We start from the raw sequence: 24,243 nt of genomic DNA on the forward strand, positions 1-24,243 counted from the left end.
AAGGAAAACTCCAGGGATCTCAGACTACTCAGCAAGCTGCTTAAGTCATGATCCCAGAGACTCAGAAGCAAATCTTGGAACCCAGTGGGTTTTGGCAGAAATGAGTCAGGGCTCCACATTAGATTACAGACCCCGGGTCTCCCCAGGTGGGAAAAGGTGCCGGTCCACCACTTGTTTCTGCTGACGGTTCAGGCTCCGCCATCTTCCAGAGGCCAATGGACAGCCAGATAGGGGTCTCCGCAGTGACAAAACAAATGCAGCCTCATGGGATAGGAGTGAGGCCACCCCTTCCCTCCCCTGCCCCAATGAGACCCAATATTGCTGCTCAGGAACAGGCCCTCTGGCTAATCAACAAGTGACTTAATCCATGATCCCAGAGACTCGGAAAAAAATCTCAGAACCCGGTGGCTTTTGGCAGAAATCCATCCAGAATTAATTATTAAGATTTCAGACTTCCAAAATCACGTGGATGCTACCATGGCTGCGACATCACATGCTATTCATAATCAGCAATAGGAAAAAAATTGTCTAATGTTGCCTTTTCAGCAAATGTGAGTGTTAGGGTAAAATCCCAAATAATAATGGTGGGTCTGATGCCTAAATATTGAATAGTTAAAGTAGAGGGAGATTAATGGGGAAATCATCAGCTATACAGGTAAGGGGAGGGTGTGGAATAGGGGGTGTACTGGGGTTTTTGGTGGTGGAAAATGTGCACTGGTGAAGGGAGAGGTGTTCCATCATTGTATGATTGAGACTTAAACACAAAAGCTTTGTAACTGCTCTCATAGTGATTCAATAAACAAATTTATAAAAAATAATTTCCCTTCCAAAATCCCTTTACTTTTACTTACTTCCAAAATCCAGCATGCCTTTTCATCGGTAAAAAAAGTGAACAGCACCTGACCCAGACAAGATCAGACACAAACACCTGTAGAATCTGCCGTCAGTACTCATCAATACACTGGCTTGGCTCTTCACATGCTACCTGTCTGAACAAAAGTTTCCGTCCCAATGAAACACCAGCAGGACTGTTCTACTGTAGGAGAAGGGAGACATCCACGACATTGGCAACTATCACCGAATCTGCCTGTTGTCCATTGTCTACAAGCTGTTCACTCCGCCACCCTGAATAGGATTGGCAGAACACTAGATGAAGGACAACCATGGGAGCAAGCTAGGTTCTGAAAAGAATTCAGCACGATTGACCATAGCCACACAGTAACCAAGCTCACTGAGGTTTCTTGGGAGTTCAATATGCCACTCTGTCTAATGCTTATTGATCTAAAGACGGCCTTTCATTCTGTTGAGAATGAAGTGATCATCGAAGCCCTAGCCAAATAGGGAATTCAAACTCAATACATCAGGATCCTCTGTGAGCTGTATTGTGGATTCACTCCCAGGATATCACCATTCTATAAGGAAGTGATCATCCATGTTAAGAGGGGTTCGGCAGGGGTGATACCTTTTCACCGAATCTCTTCAGTTCCACCCTCAAGTACTTCATGCGATGGCAGGAATGGGAATGAATGGAAGTGAACATAGATGGTTCACAACTATACCACATCTGCTTTACTGATGACATCGCTCTAATAACACAGATCATTATCCAAGGGGCACAAATGCTGGCCAACTTCCACTGTGAGTGTGGAAAGGTCAGACTGCAGCTGAATCTCACAAAGACGTTTATGAGAAACGGACTCATTCCTGATGTTCCATTCGCCCTCAATGGAACAAACATTTCTGAATGCAGCAGTTATGTGTACCTAGGTCGAGAACTCAAGATGACGAATGACCAGGCACCTGAGTTGTGCAGGAGGAAGAGAGCAGTTTGGAATACCTTCAAGGGTGTCAAAGAAATAGCTAAAAGGATGAAGAACCTCTGGCTCAAGGCACTTCTCTTCGACTCCACATTTCTTCCTGCATTAACCTACGCCTCAGAGACTTGGGACCTATGAAAACAGGATGAGAATACTATTTGGGCCTCATAAAGAGGAATTGACAGAGCTATGCTTGGAGTATAATGCTTCACTCAAGTGAGAGAAGGAATCCAGAGTTCCGACCTCCATGGATGATGGAGAATCAGGGACACTGTCTCGTTTGCCAAGGCGTCGAAAATCAGATGGGCTGGACACCTAATGGGATTTGGAGACGACCACTGGACTAGAGCCATTACAAACTGAATTCCATGGGACATCAAAAGATCTTGTGCTGCCTACCTACAAGATGGTTAGACTTCTTTTTCAAGACTGTGAATGGTTGGTTTGAGGCTCTTCACGTTCTGGGAGTGAGCAGACGCGATTGGGCTACTCTAGCATGTGACAGGGATGAGTGGAGACGTTACTAGTGCCCACTCGAGCAAATCAATGAGTAACAGAATGTCAAGTGATCAAGTGATTAAAAAAAAGAGAGAGAACTCCAGCAAAAGTGAATTCTAGAAATAGATGGTTCATATTTTGTCATTTAATAGGGTGGCTGAATTAAAAGAAATTTGAAGTAGGTCTGAAGAATAAAGAAACTGCTCAGGTGAGTGGGGATAGATAATCCAGAAAGAGGAATCTACTTGTCCAAGGGCTGTGTGGCAGAGTTTTCTGGTGATCTTAAGGAATAATGAGGCTGGTATGACTAAATAATATAAGGAAGTGAAACACTTAAGAGCAAAAGTAAAGAAAAAAAATGAGGTAGATTAGAGGAGATCCCATAGATCATTGAAAGGAATTTGGTTTTTCTTCGGAGCTAAATGAAAAGCTAAGGAGTGATATGATTCAGTTTTCAGCTGCATATTCTGATCGTTAAGTTGAGGAGTTAGAAGACTTGTAGAAAATCCTGGATAAGAGCTAGGGAGTCTGTTAGGAACTGGTTTTATTTTATTGTTATAATGTGTTCAACAGGTCAGATGAGTAAATAGTAAAGTAGACTGAAGACAGAAAATTATGAAGCAGAAAATTATGAAAGTATTACTCTTCAAGGAAGAAGAGGGGCGGGGACCAGAGGCTATCTAGACATTCCCCCATACCTCACCCCAAAGGTTTGGAGGTTTTTAAATTTGTTTTTTTGTTTTGTTTTGTTTTGTTTTGGTATCACACCCAACATGGTTCTACACTCAGAAATTACTCCTGGTGATGTTCAGGGGACCAAAGCAGATTGCCAGTGATCAAAACCTGGTCTGACGTGTGCATGGCAAATATCCTACCTGCATTGTTTGAAGATTTGTATAGTTACACAAAGGATCATCAGAGGGTCCAGTATCCTTGAGAAAGTCTTTCCTCCAGGTAGTTGCTAGGGTAAAGGGTAAAGGGTAAAGGCCCTCCCGTTGATCGTCAATTTGCTCGAGCGGGCCCAGTAACGTCTCCATTGGAGGCTTTGTTGTTACTGTGTCTGGCATATCGAATACTCTCGGTAGCTTGCCGGGCTCTCCGAGAGGGGCGGAGGAATCGAACTCGGGTTGACCATGTTGGCCGCTTGTAAGGCGAACACCCTACCGCTGTGCTATCGCTCCAGACCTTTTGGCTAAGATCAAGTGTAGTGTAGGTAGTTGCTAATAAGGAATATTCTATCACAGAATGCTCTGCACACAACTGTATTTGGAAGAGTTTTATTTTCAGCTCTTTGTTATTTGTAGGATATAAGCAGTAGCAGAGGAGAACTGATTTTACACAGGAAAAAGCCTTTTCTGTTCCTGTAAAATAATTTCCAGACTAAGAGCATTATCCCACAAGACTATCTTGGATTGTGTCCTCTCAATATTTTCACCAATGCAGTGACTTGAGACAACACCAAATTTATTATTTTGAAATCCTGGAGGTCAGAGGTCTGCTTATTTTTTGCAGCGCTAGGTATTGAATTCAGGGCTTCCTGGGTGCAAGGGTTCAACAGCTGAAGTTCATTTATGTACCCTAAGTCTGAAGTTTCAAATAAGTTTCACTGGACTGAAATCAAGGAACCTGCAGGGTTGCATTTTCTTTGGAGACTGGGGGCAAACTGTTTCTAGTGGCTTTGCAGTTCCTAGAGGTGGTCTGCACATTCTTCTTTGTGGTTCCAAAATAGTATCACTCTGATTCGGTTTCCTTCATTGTGTTCCCTTCCCTGCCTCTGGCAGTGCTGCCTCCCTCTAATTAATACCCTTACTCTCACATTGGTACAACAATACAGTCCAGGATCCCTTTGTCAAAATCTTTAACTCAATCATCTCTAGCAACTCCTTTTTGCCACATAAAGCAATAGAGTTATAGATTAGGGGATTAGGATGAGGACATCTTTGCGGGAAGAAGGGGATTTTATTTTGTCCATCATAAGACTGTGGTAGTAATGCTGAGAGCATAATGATAGCAATCATATGAGGGTAACGAGAAATGATGGCATTTTAATTATTATTTTGAAATTTAAAACAAACTGTGTCTTATAATGAATTAACCTTGAAGTGTGAGGTAAAAGAAAGAGCTAAATCAAGAATAGCTCCAAGTGTGCAAAGTTTGATGATCTGTTCTGTGACGGCAGGGACTCTATGTTTTCTTTTTCTTTGTGTTTCTGGGACCAATTTAGCATATTGTAAATGCTCAATAAATGTTCACCAACTTCAAATTTTCTTATGTTAAAAGAATTTTAGAATAATTTTCAAATATTCTTATTCTAAAATTGTGCCATTCTTGGACATTCTTAAGGAAAACCAGTAGAGAACAAAATTAAAAGTCATGCTCAATTTTAAAAATTAATATTATATTCTCTCATATTTTACTATATAAATATATATGTATTTTTGATTTATATGGTGGAATTAAATTTTCATTTTCATGTCTTCAAAATATGTTCACTGTGATTTACAAATCTTTTCATAAGAGAAATTCAGGGATTTAGTACTCCAACTCAGAATTCACCACGAGTGTAGCATCCCTCCAGCACTGACTGGGGCTTCTCTCTTTCCACACCAGTCTCAGTTGATATTTTTAAAAATTTTTTTGGAGGGGTCACACCCGGCGATGCTCAGGGGTTACTCCTGGCTCTGCAGTCAGGAATTATCCCTGGCGGTGCTCAGGGGACCATATGTGATGCTTGGAATCAAACCCAGGTTGGCCACGTGCAAGGCAAACGCCCTACCCGCTGTGCTATCACTCAACTCATGTTTATATCATGTTTTTATCATGTTTATATTCTTCATTGAAATCATTTTATAATGTTTATGCCTTTTTAACATTGAAGTTTTATAATTAAGAACAATTCCTTGATTCCAGGTCAGAACAGCTGCCGGCTCGCGACCCTGGGACCTCCATCTTTCCCTGCAGGACCCCAGGTGTCCCCCGTGATGCCTGAAGAGAAGCAGTTTTGAGCGTCTGCCCTGCCCTCTTCACTCCTGACCTGAGGCGGCGCCCATCTCATCTTAATTCCAGGTCAGAACAGCTGCCGGCTCGCGACCCTGGGACCTCCATCTTTCCCTGCAGGACCCCAGGTGTCCCCCGTGATGCCTGAAGAGAAGCAGTTTTGAGCGTCTGCCCTGCCCTCTTCACTCCTGACCTGAGGCGGCGCCCATCTCATCTTAATTCCAGGTCAGAACAGCTGCCGGCTCGCGACCCTGGGACCTCCATCTTTCCCTGCAGGACCCCAGGTGTCCCCCGTGATGCCTGAAGAGAAGCAGTTTTGAGCGTCTGCCCTGCCCTCTTCACTCCTGACCTGAGGCGGCGCCCATCTCATCTTAATTCCAGGTCAGAACAGCTGCCGGCTCGCGACCCTGGGACCTCCATCTTTCCCTGCAGGACCCCAGGTGTCCCCCGTGATGCCTGAAGAGAAGCAGTTTTGAGCGTCTGCCCTGCCCTCTTCACTCCTGACCTGACGGCGGCGCCCATCTCATCCCAAACCCAGGGTTCTGTAGAGGCGTGGCCTCCTCAAAGTGGGCGTGGCCTCAAAAGTGGGCGTGGCTTAATTTCCAGCGGGCGGCCGCTTACGCGGCCGCAGGTTGTTTTCCTACACTAAGGAACCTACTACCCAAGGAATCTAGTAACCCAATCTACTCAGCAATATGAAGAAACAAAGAAAATCTCCAACACAAGGGGAGAACAACGAAAACAATCTAGACCATTCCGAAAATACAGCTCACCTAAGGGACCTCTCTGACATAGAATTCAGGTTCGAAGTCATCAAGATGTTCAATCAACTCAATGAAACAGTCAGACAGACAGCCAGTAACACCACAGAAAAAATAGACAAATTACGAGAAGAAATGAGGGCAGAAATGTCACGATTAAAAGATTCCATAGATGAAATGAGAAATTCAGTTTCTTCTCTTAAAAATAGAATGACCGCAGCTGAAGAGAGAATCAGTGACCTGGAAGATCAGCTGCAACAAGCCAACACGCAACAACAAACACTGGCAAGGGACCTCAAAATGGCTCTACAGAGAATCAGAGTCCTAGCAGATGACTCCAAGAGGAACAATATTAGAATCATGGGACTACCTGAACCTCAGGGAAACAATCCCAATGAAAAAAACACCGTCAAACAAATCATTGCTGAAAACTTCCCAGAGCTGCACAATGCAGACATTCAGGTTCAAGGAGCCCGAAGGGTGCCAGCTAAAAGAGACCCCAACAAAAACACTCCAAGACATATCATACTTAGAATGATTGATACTGCCGATAGAGACACAATACTGCAAGCAGCAAGAGCAAAGAAGGAAATCACATACAAAGGAGCATCCCTTAGATTCACAGCAGACCTATCAGAGGAAACCCTACAAGCCCGAAGGCAGTGGCGAGATATAGTCAAAAAACTCATGGAAATGAATGCTTCCCCAAGAATACTCTACCCGGCTAAACTCTCCCTCAAAATCGAAGGAACAGTACATTATTTTATAGATAAACAGCAGCTCAGGAACTTCATAGACTCAAAACCAAACCTAAAGCAAGGCCTAAAGGGGCTACTATAAGAAAAGACAAACCCTACAACCACAACACACCTGCACAGAAACATGACACAAAACCCCATAACCATTCTCTCTCTCAATGTCAACGGTCTAAATTCACCAGTTAAGAGACACAGAGTGGCAAAATGGATACAGAGACAGAACCCAACATTCTGCTGCCTACAAGAAACTCACCTCAACAGCCAGAGCAAACACAGACTCAAAGTCAAAGGATGGAATACAATCCTGCAAGCAAACAACTCCTTCAAAAAAGCTGGGGTGGCCATACTAGTATCTGACAACATTAATTTCACCTTGAAAAAGATTAGAAGGGACAGTGAAGGCTATTTTCTCTTCATCAAGGGATACGTACAACAGGAAGAAATCACACTCTTAAATGTATACGCACCTAATGAGGGAACAGCTAAATATTTAAAACAACTGCTAACAGATTTTAAGGAGGACATCACTACCAACACAATAGTACTTGGAGACTTCAACATCGCCTTATCACCTCTGGATAGATCAACACGAACAAAACCCAGCAAGGAATTATTGGCTTTGAAAGAAGTAATAGAAGAGAAAGGGCTTATGGACTTATACAGGGCTTTACACCCCAAAAAGAAAGAATACACATTCTTCTCCAGTGCGCACGGAACATTTTCCAAAATAGACCATGTGCTAGGACACAAAACATACCTCAACAGAATCAAGAAGATAGAAATAGTATCAGCCATCTTTTCAGACCATGATGCACTGAGGATAGAAGTGAATCACACACAGACACGGAGAACCAAATCAAACACCTGGAAATTAAACAACTCGATGCTGAACAATGAGTGGGTCAGGAACGAAGTCAAGGATGAAATCAAAAGATACCTGGAAACAAATGAGAATGAAGACACAAACTACCAGAACTTATGGGATGCAGCGAAAGCTGTATTAAGGGGAAAATTTATAGCTCTGCAAGCCTATCTTAAGTCGATAGAAACGATGCACATAAACAATTTGACCTCACAGCTCAAGACCTTAGAAAAGGATCAACAGAAAGAGCCTAAATCAGGCAGAAGGAAAGAGATCATAAAACTTAGAGCAGAAATCAACGACATGGAAAACAAAGAAACAATCCGAAAGATCAATGAAACCAAGAGCTGGTTCTTCGAGAAAATAAATAAGATAGATAAACCACTAGCAACACTCACAAAGAAACAGAGAGAGAGAACCCTAATAAATCGAATCAGAAATAAGAATGGGGATATCACCACAGAAACTAAAGAAATTCAAGAGATCATCAGAGACTACTTTGAAAGTCTCTATGCCACGAAACACGAGAACCTAGAAGAAATGGATAAATTCCTGGATCTCTACCATCTCCCAAAGCTGAATCAAGAAGATATAGAGTACCTGAATAGACCCATTCACATCAAGGAAATTGAAACTGTAATCAAAAGTCTTCCCAAAAACAAAAGCCCAGGCCCAGACGGATTTACTAGCGAATTTTTCCAAACATTTAAAGAGGACCTATTGCCAATTCTTCTCAAGCTTTTCCAGGAAATTGAAAAAACAGAAACTCTCCCAAACAGCTTCTATGAAGCCCATATCTCTCTAATACCAAAAGGAAACAAAGACACCACAAGAAAAGAAAACTACAGGCCAATATCCCTGATGAACACGGATGCGAAGATTCTCAACAAAATACTAGCCAATAGAATACAACAACTCATCAAAAAGATCATACATCATGACCAAGTAGGATTCATCCCAGGGATGCAAGGATGGTTCAACATTCGGAAATCAATCAACATAATCCATCATATCAACAAAAGAAAAGATAAAAATCATATGATCATATCAATAGACGCAGAGAAAGCTTTTGACAAGATCCAGCACCCATTCATGATGAAAACCCTTGCCAAAATGGGGATAGAGGGGACTTTCCTCAATATAGTTAAAGCCATCTACCACAAACCTACAGCAAACATCATCCTCAATGGGGAAAAACTGAGACCCTTCCCCCTAAGGTCAGGGACGAGACAAGGATGCCCACTCTCTCCACTACTGTTCAATATAGTACTGGAAGTACTTGCAATAGCGATTAGGCAAGAAAAAGATATTAAGGGCATCCAGATAGGGAAAGAAGAAATTAAGCTCTCACTATTCGCAGATGACATGATACTATACTTAGAGAACCCTAAAACCTCTACCAAGAAACTCCTAGAAACAATAGGCTTGTATAGTAAAGTGGCAGGCTATAAAATCAATACCCAAAAATCCATGGCATTCCTATACGCAAATAGTGAAAGAGAAGCAAGTGACATCAAGAAAACAATCCCATTCACAATTGTGCCCCAGAAAATCAAGTATCTAGGAATCAGCTTAACTAAGGAAGTAAAGGACCTGTACAAGGAAAACTACAAAACGCTACTTCAGGAAATAAAAGAGGACACGAGGAAATGGAAAAATATCCCCTGTTCATGGATGGGGAGAATCAACATCATCAAAATGGCAATACTTCCCAAAGCACTATACAAATTCAATGCAATCCCTATAAGGATACCCATGACATTCTTCAAAGAAATGGAGCAAACACTCCTGAAATTTATATGGAACAATAAGCCCCCACGAATAGCTAAAGCAATTCTTGGGAAAAAGAAAATGGGAGGAATCAACCTCCCTAACTTCAAACTCTACTACAAGGCAGTAATAATTAAAACAGCATGGTACTGGAACAAAAGCAGAGCTGCAGACCAATGGAACAGAGTTGAATATACTGACATTTCCTCCCAAACATATAATCATCTAATTTTTGATAAGGGGGCAAGAAAAGTGAAATGGAGCAGGGAAAGCCTCTTCAACAAACTGTGCTGGCAAAATTGGACGGCTACATGCAAAAAAGTGGGCTCAGATCTCTGCCTAACACCATGCACAAAAGTAAGATCAAAATGGATTTATGACCTCAACATCAGACCAGAATCCATAATGTTTATTGAAGACAAAGTCGGCAAAACTCTCCATGATATTGAAGCTAATGGTATCTTCAAAGATGTCACGCCACTAGCCGAGCAAGTGAAAACAGAGATAGACAAATGGGACTATCTTAAACTAAGAAGCTTCTGCACCTCCAAAGAAACAGTGACCAAAATACAAAGACAGCCTACAGAATGGGAAAGGATATTCACCAAGTACACATCCGACAAGGGGTTGATATCAAGGATATACAAGGTACTGGTTAAACTCCACAAGAAGAAATCACCCAACCCCATCAAAAAATGGGGTGAGGAAATGAACAGAAACTTTCGCAAAGAAGAAATTCGAATGGCAAAAAGGCACATGAGAAAATGCTCTACATCACTAATCATCAGAGAGATGCAGATCAAAACAACAATGAGATATCATTTCACACCACAGAGACTGGCCCACATCCACAAGAACAAAAGCAACCGGTGCTGGCGCGGATGTGGCGAGAAAGGGACCCTCCTTCACTGCTGGTGGGAATGCCGGCTGGTCCAACCCTTTTGGAAAACAGTATGGACGACTCTCAAAAAATTAGAATTTGATCTGCCATTTGACCCAGCTATAGCACTCCTGGGAATATATCCCAGAGAGGCAAAAAGGTATAGTCGAAGTGACATCTGCAATTGTTTGTTCATTGCAGCACTCTTTACAATAGCCAGAATCTGGAAAAAACCTGAGTGCCCAAGAACAGATGACTGGTTAAAGAAACTTTGGTACATTTACACAATGGAGTACTATGTAGCTGTTAGAAAAGATGAAGTTATGAAATTTACATACAAGTGGTACTACATGGAAAGTATCATGTTAAGCGAAATGAGTCAGAAAGAGCGGGATAGACACAGAAAGATTGCATTCATCTGGGGAACATAAAGCAACAAAAAGGGAGAGTGACACACAGGAATGGCTGAGATTAGTACCAGGAATTTTGCTCCATGAATGGAAGGCCAGCCACAGGCTCTAGGTGAAAAGGAAGCTCAGATAGAGAAGAGAGTACCAAATGAAGGGTGTTGTGAGGGCCCTCCCAGGGTGGGAGAAGCATGCTAAAAGTAGTCGATAGACCAAACATGATTGCCACTCAAAGCCTCTCTTGCAAAACACAGTACCCAAAAGAAGAGAGAGAGAACAAGGGGGAATACCCTGCCACAGAGGCAGGATGGGACGGGGGGGGGGGATGAGGGTGGGGGGGATGCTGGGACCCATTGGGATGGATGACGGGCACTGGTGGAGGTATGGGGACTTGATCATTGTATAATTTTATTAAAGAAAAATCTAAAAAGTTTAAAAAAAAAAAAAAGAACAATTCCTTGATGGTATTAATAATTTTAAAACTTAAAGAATATTAAAGTCAAATAATTTAGCATTTTTAGCAGATACAAAGCATTATTTATGTTTCTTGTCTTCTTTCCAATATTATATTCTATGTTCAAGGTCTAGAATAATATTGACAAAAGTTTGACGTTTATTCCTACGTTTTTATGTGAAACATCATATTTGATATTTACAAAAATGTTATTCTAATTCTTGTTGTCAAAACCAATAGGTAAGTATACCAGCATCTATACCTCTTCATAGCAGCAAGTATTACCATGAAAAAATATTCTCCCCGAGAAGAGAAATTGGGATAGAGAAGGGACCAGTATGACAACACTAGTTGGAAATAATAATTTTGGACAGGAACGGGGTGTTGAAAGTACATAAAGAGATATACCTGATAACCTTTCAGTTATTGTAAACTCTAAGGCACAAAAAGAGATAAAGAGACAGAGAGATTAGAGAGACATACAGAGAGAGAGAGAAGGAAAAAGAAAGGTGTCTGTTATAGAGGCAGAAGAGGGGAGGGTAGTAGGAGAGAAACTAGGGACACAGGTGGTGGGAAAAGTACACTCGTGAAGGAATGGGTGTTGAAACGTTATATGACTGAAATCCAATCATGAACAACTTTGTAGCTGTGTATCTCACTGTGATTCAATAAGAAAAAATAAAAAAATCCCTCTTATCAGGTGAAAAATAGCATTCATGACTTTATAACTATTGATCCTTTGTTCCTTGTTTCCCAACTAGTAGTATTTCAAGTTCTGTATATACACACACAAACACACACACACATATACAAAAAATCATTATAAATTAGAAGAATGTTTTCAAATAACTGTATCACCGTTGTCTGCATTAGAAACACAGTTAACACTGAAAAGGAAAAACATGGGACTGGGATGCGTTTATGAAGTTTAACCGAGTCTGTGAGTACCGAGTTCAGCATCTGGTGTCCTAGAGACATGTCCATCTGAAATGTTCATATGAAACAACAGAAAATATTCAAGATGGAATGATTTCAAAGGACTGCTTCAATAAGTTTTCCAAACCAATGGAAAGAAAGGGAAAATAGAAGGTTAAATTTAAGGAACTAATAACCACATTTTATTTCATTCTTAAAAGAATGCAGTTCAACTCACACTGGACAACTGAAATCATAAATAATACAAGTTATTCCTAAAACTGCAAACTAAACTACTTGATAAATTGCAAAGATGTTAGAGAACATCGCAAATGCTCTGAGATAAGATTTGCCTTCCAGATTTTTTTTTTCAACCCTTCCACTACTATGTGCAGGAGTTGGTATTGCATAATATATTTTGAAATGATGCTATATTAAGCAATGTTGTAAACATGGATAATGACTTAGAAACTACTTATCTGGAACTTGAAAAGGTTACAAATATGGACTCAAATCAAAATGAGATTAAACTGGGAGGATGTAAACTAGTACATCTGGAAAAAAATTGAATCAGATTTATAATCCTCTTGAGAAATCTGGTAAGTAATATTACTTGAAACTAGAGGCGAATGGGTAGCTAAATAAAAATGAAGTTGTGCAATAATGGAATAAAATTGCTCAACATGATTTGAACTACATAAAGAATTTTTTTAAACAAAGTAGAATAAAACAAAAAGTAGCCATCAATTCTATTCATAAAATTGGGGGGGGGGGCAAGCTATTATACAAAACATGGTCAGACAATCCAGTCAACTGGTTAGAAAATGGAAGAAGCTATTTGAAAGTCTTTAATAAATAGATTTATGTAACGGTCTGAAGTTCCCAGAGACATCACCGTAGAGTATGCTATTGCCTACAGAATGTCCTAGGTTGAAAGTATTTGCTTAAATTGACAATTTATTCTCTCACCCCTTTCCTATGTTCATTTTTCTTTTTGCCATTGTCCTTGTCCACAGACTCTCATCCTTTCTTGTTTGAATTATTACCAATTAGCTGGTCATCAACTTTTGCTTGTGCTATTGTATTAGACAGAAAATCTCTTATTACCATCTTATCCTAAAAATATTTCTTTCTCCAAACTGAATTTAAATGCTATATCTTTGCTTGCTCTTTTTTTTTCTTTTTGGGTCACCCCCGGTGATGCACAGGGGTCACTCCTGGCTCTGCTGTCAGGAATTATCCCTGGCGGTGCTCAGGGGACCATATGGGATGCTGGGAATTGAACTTTGGTCAGCCGCATGCAAGGCAAATGCCCTACCCGCTGTGCTATCACTGCAGCCCCATGCTTGCTCTCTTTTTAAAACTAAAGTTCAAATACTTATCCCCTTGCTCCAACAAAATTTTGTTTCATTATTTCAAATACCATATATTTTTACTTCAAATTATCTTTGCATTTATTGTGTTAATTAATTGTGTTTTTCTCCCAGTAAACTTGAAGCTTCTCTGAATTGGGAAGTAATTTTTATTCATTTTATTTCCTCCATTTTCTATAACAACTATCCACAGAACCTTTTTTAAAAAGGTGCTTACATCAGTTTATTGAATAGAATTGAGTGTAAAACAGCTGCATTATTATTTCTAGTAATGAGGTTTAGTATTACCAACAAGTGACTTGAAGGTAAGCTGATCTATAGACCAGATCATAAGGTAAATAGATTGGGTACATTCATCTGAACAGGGGAGGGGAAACTTAAGTTTACAGTGGGTTATTGCTAATTTCCTGGCCCTAAGGTAATTATTTAGATGATTAAATAACTGTATTAAACACAATAATCTTTTTATATTAGATACCATTAGTCCCATCTTCTAAGTGAGAATGCTACAAATAAGAGATGTAATGAGAGACTGTTGAGTAGAATTTGAATTTCATCTGTGTAATTTCAATACCTGTGGTTTATTTTTATTATTTTTTGTTTTCTATTATACAACATCACCGTAACAATATCATTATAAACATAGATATAACTGTAGGATATGAAAGGTAGATATTTTAGTCTGGTAACATAGTATCTATAAACACTGTGAAGCTTTCCTATTATCTTTTACTTTTCTGTTGGTGCGGAAAGCTTTATAGTATGTGTGGGAACAAGGGACTGGCGACTCGTCAAATAGCAAAAATAAAATAAAATAAAATAAAAAATAAAAGAAAGCATTTCTTCCACTAATCATAACTCTCTAATTTTATCTGTTAGATAAAGTTCCCAGTGAATCAGAAAGATTGAGCTGAACTATATTGAATCAACTGATAAAATTTAAAATGTGTTAAAAATCTACAAGAAAGAAAATTTTTATCACCATCCTAGCCATCTCAAGGGAAACATCCAATTACAGATAATAATTTTCTCTACAATACCAAATGTGATGATTTATTTAGAAAAAAAAAGGTTGAATTAAGGAGCCACAAATATCATGAGCCAAATATTCCAGCCCTCTAAAAATCTCAAGATTTTAATGATACAAGCAAGATGTTTGGTTGCTAAATTGAAATTGAAGCCCAACTCTATTGTGATGAACCTCTAATAAAAGCTTTGTGTTTTAACGTTTCTCTAGGACTTTCACTAACAATCTCATAAAGCAGTAAGCATAAAGGATTCTACTTTTTATAACTTTACATATGAATACCAGAGAAAGACAAATATACTTTTATTTCTATATTAAAATAGTAAAATAAAGAACTTATTCATATAACACATACAAATAAGCTCATATTACATGCCATATAACCATTTCAGGAAGGCAAGTGATGCAGTTTTGAACAAACAAAATCTGAAGTCTATTTTTAATGAAATTTATATGCAGTCTTTTGTAGTGCTTTTAGAATTTTTTGAAACCTAATGATGAAATATAAAACCATGTGATGAATTTGACCTTCTTTTCAAGAACAGGAAATAGACTAGATAAGATCACAATAGAGAACATTCACATAAAAAATGGTTGTTCACATAAATTTTTACACTGTATTTGTTTCTGTGAGATATAGTAAAAGACAGGAAAGTTTTAATTTCTGATGTGTTTGCAGCTTAAATAACTATTATAAAATTATAAAGTTACAAATTAGTATTTATATTATAAAGTTAAAAATTTATTATAAAGCTTAAAAACTATTATGAAGTTCTATTAAACCTGCTACTTAGGTGGTTCTTCCAATTAGTTAAACAGAATTTTCCGTGTGCTATGTGGAAATTAAATATGTTTTCGGCACAATTCTATAAGATAGGTATCAACTTTAAGGTTGAACAATTTGAGACCTTTAGTCCTAAATCCCCATAGCTGGACAATGAGAGATAAGGAATTGAAGCAAAAACAATGTGAAGTCAAATATCATCCTCTTCATTGCATCCACTTTTGCAATGAAGTAATGTTTCACATGAGAAACTTGCATGCAAAATGAAATGCAAAATAACATTTTTTTTTTGTACTCCTGGCTGAATGGATGAGATAACCTAATTGGTATTTGTATGTGTTCAGGGGATGTTAGATGATAAGAATGGATGTGAGCTTGTATACAGACTGATAATGGAATGAGTAAGATAGGAATACTTCAAGTTGAAGTAGGGCATAATCAGCACCTCTGGGACATAGAAAGGATAAAGCAAGTATATAAAGCTCTTGGGAATCAGGACAGCACATGCACAAAGATGAGTTCGTCAAGACACTAAATTCAGACCCAGCTATAATGTCCTGTCATTAGAAAATAGGCATTGTGAGTAGAGTCATATTCTGCGTTTTTACTAAACTTGACTTTCCTGCTCAAAGCTAACGGCTCCAATGTGGTTCTAATCCTCAGAGTGACACTTACTAGCTATTAATCTTCAAGCAACATGCCTTAACTCCGTGCCATAGTGTTATATTGTTGCAGTGTTGTGTTATTAGATTGTTTTAATTATTTTCATCATAAATCATAAAGAACATCCTTATCACATAAGTGAAGTTGATGAAATAGCTTTGGGGTCAATTGAAAGATGGAATCAGACTTCGAGTGTTGAACTTAACCGTAGTGTATATTGATATCCACTTACGATCTTGAAACCTGAAATGCATATACTGTCACAAACCAATGATATTTTAATAAAAGGGTTTTTAACTTATCTGTGAGTTGTTGAAAACATGTATTCTCAAACTTTAATGCACGTACAGATCACTTGGAGAGCATGAGATGTGGTCTTAATTTTATTTGCATATTTCTGTGTTGGTATGCAGTAGGGTACAGATAGATACTCACTGAACATTGTCCATCTGAGAAAAACTTAATAATATGTAATGTGAACTAACAAATAAAATACTGTTTAAGGAAATGTCTTTTTAGCAACTCTGGCATCAGAGACGAGAGTCATGGTGGTCACTGTGGACACCAAGGCAGGGATGGTTTTACCCTGCCACCTGTTGGCAGCTTGGTCACAAGGGTGCTGCTTTAGCAAGGCACGCTCCTGGCTCCCTGTGGCACTAGGAGTTGGTGGGGGTGAACTTGAACCTATGTGGGATACGTTAGCCCCTGGTTTGGATACATGTCCAAGCAAACAGTAGAGTTTTCCGAGTGAGCAGCCACAAAGCAACATGGAAATAGAATTTCCATGTACTTATCGAAACTTCATTATTTATTTATTTTGGCTTCATCTGCAGAATGACATAATTTGGTTATGTTCGTGCTCACTTCTGCAGCACATATGCTAAAATTGGAAAGCATGGCATACATGTACCTATGATTTGAAGGTTAAATAAAGTATAATTAGCAAGTAAAGTAAAGCAAGTAAAGGCCCTCCCGTTGATCGTCGATTTGCTCGAGCGGGCCCAGTAACGTCTCCATTGGAGACTTTGTTGTTACTGTGTCTGGCATATCCAATACTCTCGGTAGCTTGCCGGGCTCTCCGAGAGGGGCGGAGGAATCGAACTCGGGTCGGCCATGTTGGCCGCTTGTAAGGCGAACGCCCTACCCGCTGTGCTATCGCTCCAGCCCTAAGAAAAATTTAAATCAACAGATAAAAGCAGTGAGAAATGTAAACTTAAGGGAACATATTTTGATGCTGCTATCATTTTGGGTAATTACTTAAATTCCTCTAACATTTATGTGATTTAAAATTCTTAAAACATAATATTACTTCCCACCTAATACGAGATATTTTGAACTCTGGCAGGAATGGGTAGGACTACCTTAGAACATCCTCACATTTCTACTCAGGTTCCCACTGTGCAGCATTATCAATCAAACCTCAGCTGGACCATATCGAGTATGTCCCACCCTGGGTCCCGATGGCTCACTGTAGGTCTTCACGATAGTCAAAGGGGCCACAGATAAAGATGGCAAAGTCGGGACATGGCATGAGACTAGGAGCAACTCGAGTAGGATCCGGGGCCAAAGGAAGAACACAAGGTCAAAAGTTGGGCATGGTCAGAAAAGGTTTCAGAAACAGAGATCAAGGCCATATCTTCTGTGATCTTCTAGATTAGTGGTGGGAAAGGCGAGGGTGGGATGAGAGAGGCGAGCAGAAGAAACAACATAGGGCATAAAGGACGAATATTTCAGAGAAAAATTTGATGCAAACCACCGAGGTCTTGTAATAAATATTTTTTATCATCCACTTGTTTCTTCTTTGTAGTGATAATGTATTTGACGACACCCATTTTTTCTCTCCCTAATGCTTTAAAAACCTTTGCTTGTTATGACCTGGGATTAGGCAATACCAATAAGGCAGTTTCTGAAATGGGGGTACTGGTTTGTTCTTCTTCCCGAGTTACGATGTAACCAGTTAGTGCAGTTGAAGCACAGTTGACATTAGGAGATGTGAAAACTCCTTAAGCATGGGGCTGTGTGAACTTCTTTCCCTGGCTATGTAAACACCTTTTGCCTGGAGTGCTCACAGTTTAAAGGATGTTTGTGTTCTCTCCGGATGGCTCTCTGTCACTCCCACATTCAGTGTTCCTGAGCAGCTTCCCCACCTGGGACAGCTGTAGCCTTGGGTGGACAAAGGAGGAATGAAGTCCAAGCTGGTTGATGACCAGTTGCCATTCATTCCAACTCTCGTAGCTCTCCCAAACCCTCTCCACAGCTTTCACAACTCTCTCCAACTCTCCTCCAGCTCTCTCCAGTCCTCTCTCTAACTTGCTCCACAACTACTTCTTCTTCAATCCCTGCAGCCACTCTATGTCCACTCTCCCCAATCCTCAGCCTCTCTCTCTTTTCAATCTCCCCAAGCCCTCTGTCTCTTCTCTCCCCAGGCCTCCCCCACCAGGCCTCCCCATGGGAAGTGCAATCAGCATGTTTTTTAAGTATTCCCGACCACCTGCAGCCCATGAGGGCAAAACAGCTCTTAAGGTGTGTTTTTCCTCTCCTTAGACCAGCAACTTAAGTAACATCTTTAATTCTACTTCCTAATATTTACCATTCTGTATGGGCTCAGTAATAGACACTTTTAGGCCTGTAGGCGACTCTCCTGGAGACATCTCACCAGGGACTCAGACTATAGTGCTTAGACTGGATAAATCATTCCTAACTCTATCAGGGTCCGGAACTACTTATTAATTTTTGGATCATGACAGAATTTGTCCATGACCATGCTCTTAACTTATAGTTAAGTATTATGGCACTTTGTCCAGGGCCATTTCGATGCCAGGGTAGCGCACAGCTTCCCCTGGATCTATCCAGTCCCTCATCGGGACCCTGATTTGGGGGATCTAGGAAGTAATGGCAACTGAGGCCTAAGTCAAGAGAGCAAAGATCCAGAAGGTAATATTGTCCACTGTCTGTCCTCCGTTGTTCATCGATTTGCTTGAGCAGGCCCAGTAATGTCTCCATTGTGAGACGTCTTGTTACTGTGTTTGGCATATAGAATACTCCCAGTAGCTGGCCAGTCTCTCTGAGAGGGGCGGAGGAATCGAATCTGGCTCGACCAAGCTGGCTGTGCACAAGGCAACGCCCTACCGCTGTGCTATCACTCCAGCCTTGGAGTCAGTTAACTTCCAAGTTATAGACTTGTCTTTTAACTGTCTTCCTGTGTCCATGCAGAAAGTAATTGCTCTGAAGTAACTAACTATGCAAAGGACATTAAGGAGAAAAGAAAAACAATATTTACAAGTCAGCAGAGTCTGATCGGGAGGCAAATGTAATTGACAGGTTGGGGGAACGATCAACAAAACCAAACTCCCTTTCGGCTAGGGAGTAAGGGCAAACCAATGTTATCCTACGATGGGATAAATACTTAATTGTGTGGTGATGTTTCAAGGGCAGGGACGGGGGACATTCCATTGCAGTAATTTTAACTCTATTCCCTAGTTGTTAATACCACCTACAGCTCTACATTTCCAAATGTTCCACTGGGGACAAAATTATCCTGAGAGAAATGCCCCTGTCTTATGGGTTCACTCGATGTACAGCTACTATTCTTAACAGGGGGGGCCAAGTCCACTGCCTCTGTTGAAGCTTGACACGGCTCTCATGCAAATATCTCCATGATGCTTCACAGCTGAGGTTTACAGATTTCAGTGCTGTGCCGCTTAAAATTATTAGTTCATCTTTGGCCACTGGCAAAGTTCTAGACAATTAAAAAATAACTATTGTTTTGTTGAGGCTAAAACATTGCCTCCAGATATGAGTTATTGATTGCCCTACCAAGACCGAACATTTCCTGATAGTTCCTCATTTTTTATGTATGAATTCAACTGATTTGGGAGAGACTTCAGTGTTCATAAAATTTAAAGTAGGATGGAGGTAAAAGTGAAGTCTGGTGCTGCTTTTCCTGCGAAAACGCCTCTCTTCTGATGAGCAGTTTGCTCCTGTCTCCAAGTTAAGAATGATCTTATTTTCACTAAAATGTATTTGTTTCCTGACAAGTTCTCTGCTTTTAGAAATCTTGTCTTAATGTTGCACAATATGAATCAGATGCATGATTTTCTTTCTTCTCTGTGTAGATTACAGTGGCACTAATTAACTAAAGGATTTCATGATTGTTTATAGGTATTTGTTTGACTTTTCCTGGTTTGATTATTGTTGAATTAGTGAAACTTAATTATGAGACAATAATTGTTTTATAGGTGGATTTCATCTATAGCCTGGTTATAAATATGTTCTGTAGTTCATGTGGGACAAAAATACCTGATTAAAACAATTCTTAGGAGCGGATTAATGACTAACAAGATTGTCTTGTGACTAAGATTCTCTCCCTGATTGAATTCTAGACAAGCTCTTCTGAGCTAGTTTTCCTCTAGACCACAGTCTTGGGACTTATACTTAACCTTGTTTTCTTGCGTTTTGATTTAGTATGCTTCACAGATATTGAGGTTTTTACGAGTTGAAGTTCTCTGGCAACTGTGAGTGGAACAAGTCATGGGAATCATTTTTCCAACATAATATGCCCACTTCATGGCTCTTTAGCAACAAAGTATTCTTCATGAAAGTGTGTGAATTTCTTCAGAATTAATGTTATTTCATAGTCAATAGACTAATCACGTAAACCATAACGATTATGTGCATTGAGAAAAAGAAAAAAATTAAATGGCATGCTTTGTTGAAATATTCCTTCCCTTTAATATGCTTGTCAAGAAGAGAACCCTTAGCATTTCTGGGCTGTGCCTCTACTGCTATGTTAATTTAGGAAGGGATCCTCACCTTTTTTAATATCTTAACAAATTTCTTCATCCCTCACTATCCACCAGATCAGCATTTCTCAGTTGGGGGCCATATGGTATTCCAAGGAGGATGCAAGTGAAATTATATAAATAAGCAGCCCAGAGAAAGCTGAGGCTGGCCACTTCCATCGTCCAGATGCATCCAGGGCTCCAGCCCTCATTCTGCCCTGTGATTCCTGCACTGTCTATGATCTCTTCTTGTGTCCCCTGGATTAAGGGAGCTCCAAACTGAACCCTCTTGAATCCAACAACACAGACACTAATGCATCTGTGCAACAATACCACCCCTTCAAATCCCACCAATTCCAAGGTGTCTTAAGTCTAATATATTTTCTCAAAAATGCCTATTTTAACCCTTCTATACAAAAAGAAATATTTGAGAGTGAACTGCATGGCTAGTGAAGTAATATCCTAAGGACACAGACATTGTTAGATTAATAGATTATGAAGAATACTGTATGCTGTAAAATAACAATTTATATAAGATCTCAGATATCTGAGAATCAGAACTTCAAATTGCAACACCCACAAATTTTTAGGAATAATGGTGAAACAATAGATTTACCTGCTCTGGTAAACAGATGAATTAGTCCTGACAAATCATTGAGCTTAAATACAACCTCAAGCCTCATCAATGAGAAATTTATTCAAATCCTTGTTCATACAATTGAAATAGAAATAAAGCAATCACTGGACAAAAAATTCAACCAACTTAAATATGAGCTGATACAAGGAAACAAAGAGTTCATACAAATAGAATTGAAGGAGCTAAAATACAACAGAAAGTCATAGCAATAGAATTAAACATGAGAGAACCATAATAGTGATACTTGAGACAAAATACAAGCCATCACCAACAAAAAAGTGAAAAAGAAAGAAAAAATATATAAGATTAATTCTACAAGGAAGTGAACATGGATGTTAAGAGAGGGGTTCAGCAAGGAAATGCCATTTCACAGAAACTCTTCAGTGTCACCCTCGAGAACATTATGCAATGACTGGAATGGGAAGGGATGGAAGTGAAGATAGATAGTTGGCAACTACAACACCTCCTCTTCACTGATGACATCTTTCTAATAACACCTACATTAGCCAAGTGTCACAAATACTGGCTAACTTTGATCTTGAGTGTGGAAAGGTTGGACTGCAGCTGAATTTTACCAAGACAATGTTCATGAAAACGAACTTGTTCCTGACATTCCATTTGCTCTCAATGGAACAAACATCTCCAAATGCACCAGCTATGTGTACCTGGGTAGAGAAATCAACATGATGAATGACCTGGCACCTGAGCTGCACATGAGGAAGAGAGCAGCATGGTACATCTTCAAGAGCATTGAAGAAATAACTAAAAGGACAAAGAACCTCCAGCTCTGCGCACATCTCTTTGAGTCCAGCATTCTCGCTGCACTAACATACATCTTACAGACCTGGGCCCTATGAAAACAGGATGAGAACACTATTCAGGTATCCCAAAGAGGAACCAAAAGAGTTATGCTTGGTGTATCACGCTTCACTCAAGTGAGAGAAGGAATCCAGAGTTTTGACCTCCATTGACAATTGAGAATCAGGGACGCTGTCTCGTTTGCCAAGGCATTGAAAAGCATATAAGCTGGACACGTAATACAATTTGGAGATGACCACTGGACTAGAGCTGTTATCGACTGGATTCCACGGGATGTCAAAAGAACACATGGCCGCCCACCTACAAGATGGTCAGACTTCTTGGTGAAGACCCTGAATGAACGATTTGAGGCTCTTCGTGTTCCTGGTGCAAGCAGACGCCATTGGGATACACTAGTATGTGACAGGTACAGATGAAGACATTACTGGTGCCTGCTCTTGCAAATCGATGAGTAATGGGATTTCAAGTGATCAAGAGATAAATAATAGCAAGAGAAATAATCTTTGAATCATATCATAGGGAAACAAGAAGGAGAAGAAAAAAATTAAAGGGGAAAATGGCTGATAAAAGGAATAATAACTGATAAGTTTTCTGAAATCTTGAGAGAGGCCCTTGCAAGGATTCAAGAGGCCCAAAGAGTACCAAACAAAATAGACTCAAACAAAGGAATGCTATACACATACTAGTCAAAACAGTAAAGTAAAAAGACAAAGACAGACTATTTAAAGCAGAAAGACTACTTAAATATAAGTGAAACAGCGTATGACATACAACAGAAATTCATACAATATTATACAAGCCAGGAAAGAGTGGAGTGACATATTCTAACTACTGACTGAAAAAAAAAAAAAAAACCTCTCAGCCTGTAGTCCACTACCCGAAAAGCATGATTTAGACTTTAGAGGGAGGAATAAGAACCCTTTAAATCAAATAATAACTAGCAGAATTTGTGACTATAAATCAGTCCTACAAGAATTACTGAAAGGCCTTTTATCAAAAAAAGACCCTTATAGAAAAAACTGGGAGAATTCCTAAGCCTCTTTGTGTTCATCCCCAATGCTGTGCCAGTCTTCGTCCTCCTGCAGGTTGTACCTGGCCCACACACCAGGTACACAAAGGAGGCGTGGCCTCCTCGGAAGTGGGCGTGGTTTCTGTGGAAGTGGGCGTGGCCTAATTTGGGCCACAGGTAATCTACTTATATCCCACAATCTCGTGTAACATCTCAGTCTCCATACCTCTGAACCAACATGAAGAAACAATGGAAATCCCAACCACATGGGGAGGACGATGAAGAGTCCAGAAACCTCAGTAGGTACTACTCATCTAAGGGAACTCTCTGAGAAAGAATTCAGATATGAATTCATGAGTTCATGTTTAATGAACTCAAAAACAGTGAGACAGATATCCAGTAAATTCAAGGAAGACATGAAAGAAACAATCGAGAAAACATAGGAAGAAATGAGAGAAGAAATAGGAAAGCTAGGCACAGAAATGTCATGAATAAAAGATTCCGTAGATGAAATAAAAATCTCAGTCTGTGCCCTCAACAGTAGAATGGCAACAGCTGAAGACAGAATCAGTGAGCTGGAAGACCAGATGCACGAAGCCAACAGACAACAACAAACAATGGCGGCAAAAGAACTCAAAATAGCTGTAGAGCGAATCAGAGTCCAAGACATGATTCCAAGAAGAACAAGATTAGAGTCATTGGACTACCAGAAGGTTAGGGAAACAATCTCAATGAAAAAGCCACGGTTAAACAAATCATTGCTGAAAAATTCCCAGAGCTGAACAATGCAACATTCAGATTCAAGGAGCCCGAAGGGTGCCAGCTAAAAGAGACCCTAACAAAAACACTACAAGATATATCATAGTTAGAATGATCGATGCCATGGATAGACACAATACTGCAAGCAGCAAGGTCAAAGAAGGAAATCACATACAAAGGAGCACTCCTTAGATTCACAGCAGACCTAGCAGAGGAAATTATCCAAGCCCGTGGGCAATGGTGGGATATAGTGAAGAAACTCACTGAAATGA

This window comes from Sorex fumeus, unplaced genomic scaffold, assembly GCF_029834395.1.
Source record: "Sorex fumeus unplaced genomic scaffold, SorFum_2.1 ptg000265l, whole genome shotgun sequence".
Lineage (NCBI taxonomy): Eukaryota > Metazoa > Chordata > Mammalia > Eulipotyphla > Soricidae > Sorex > Sorex fumeus.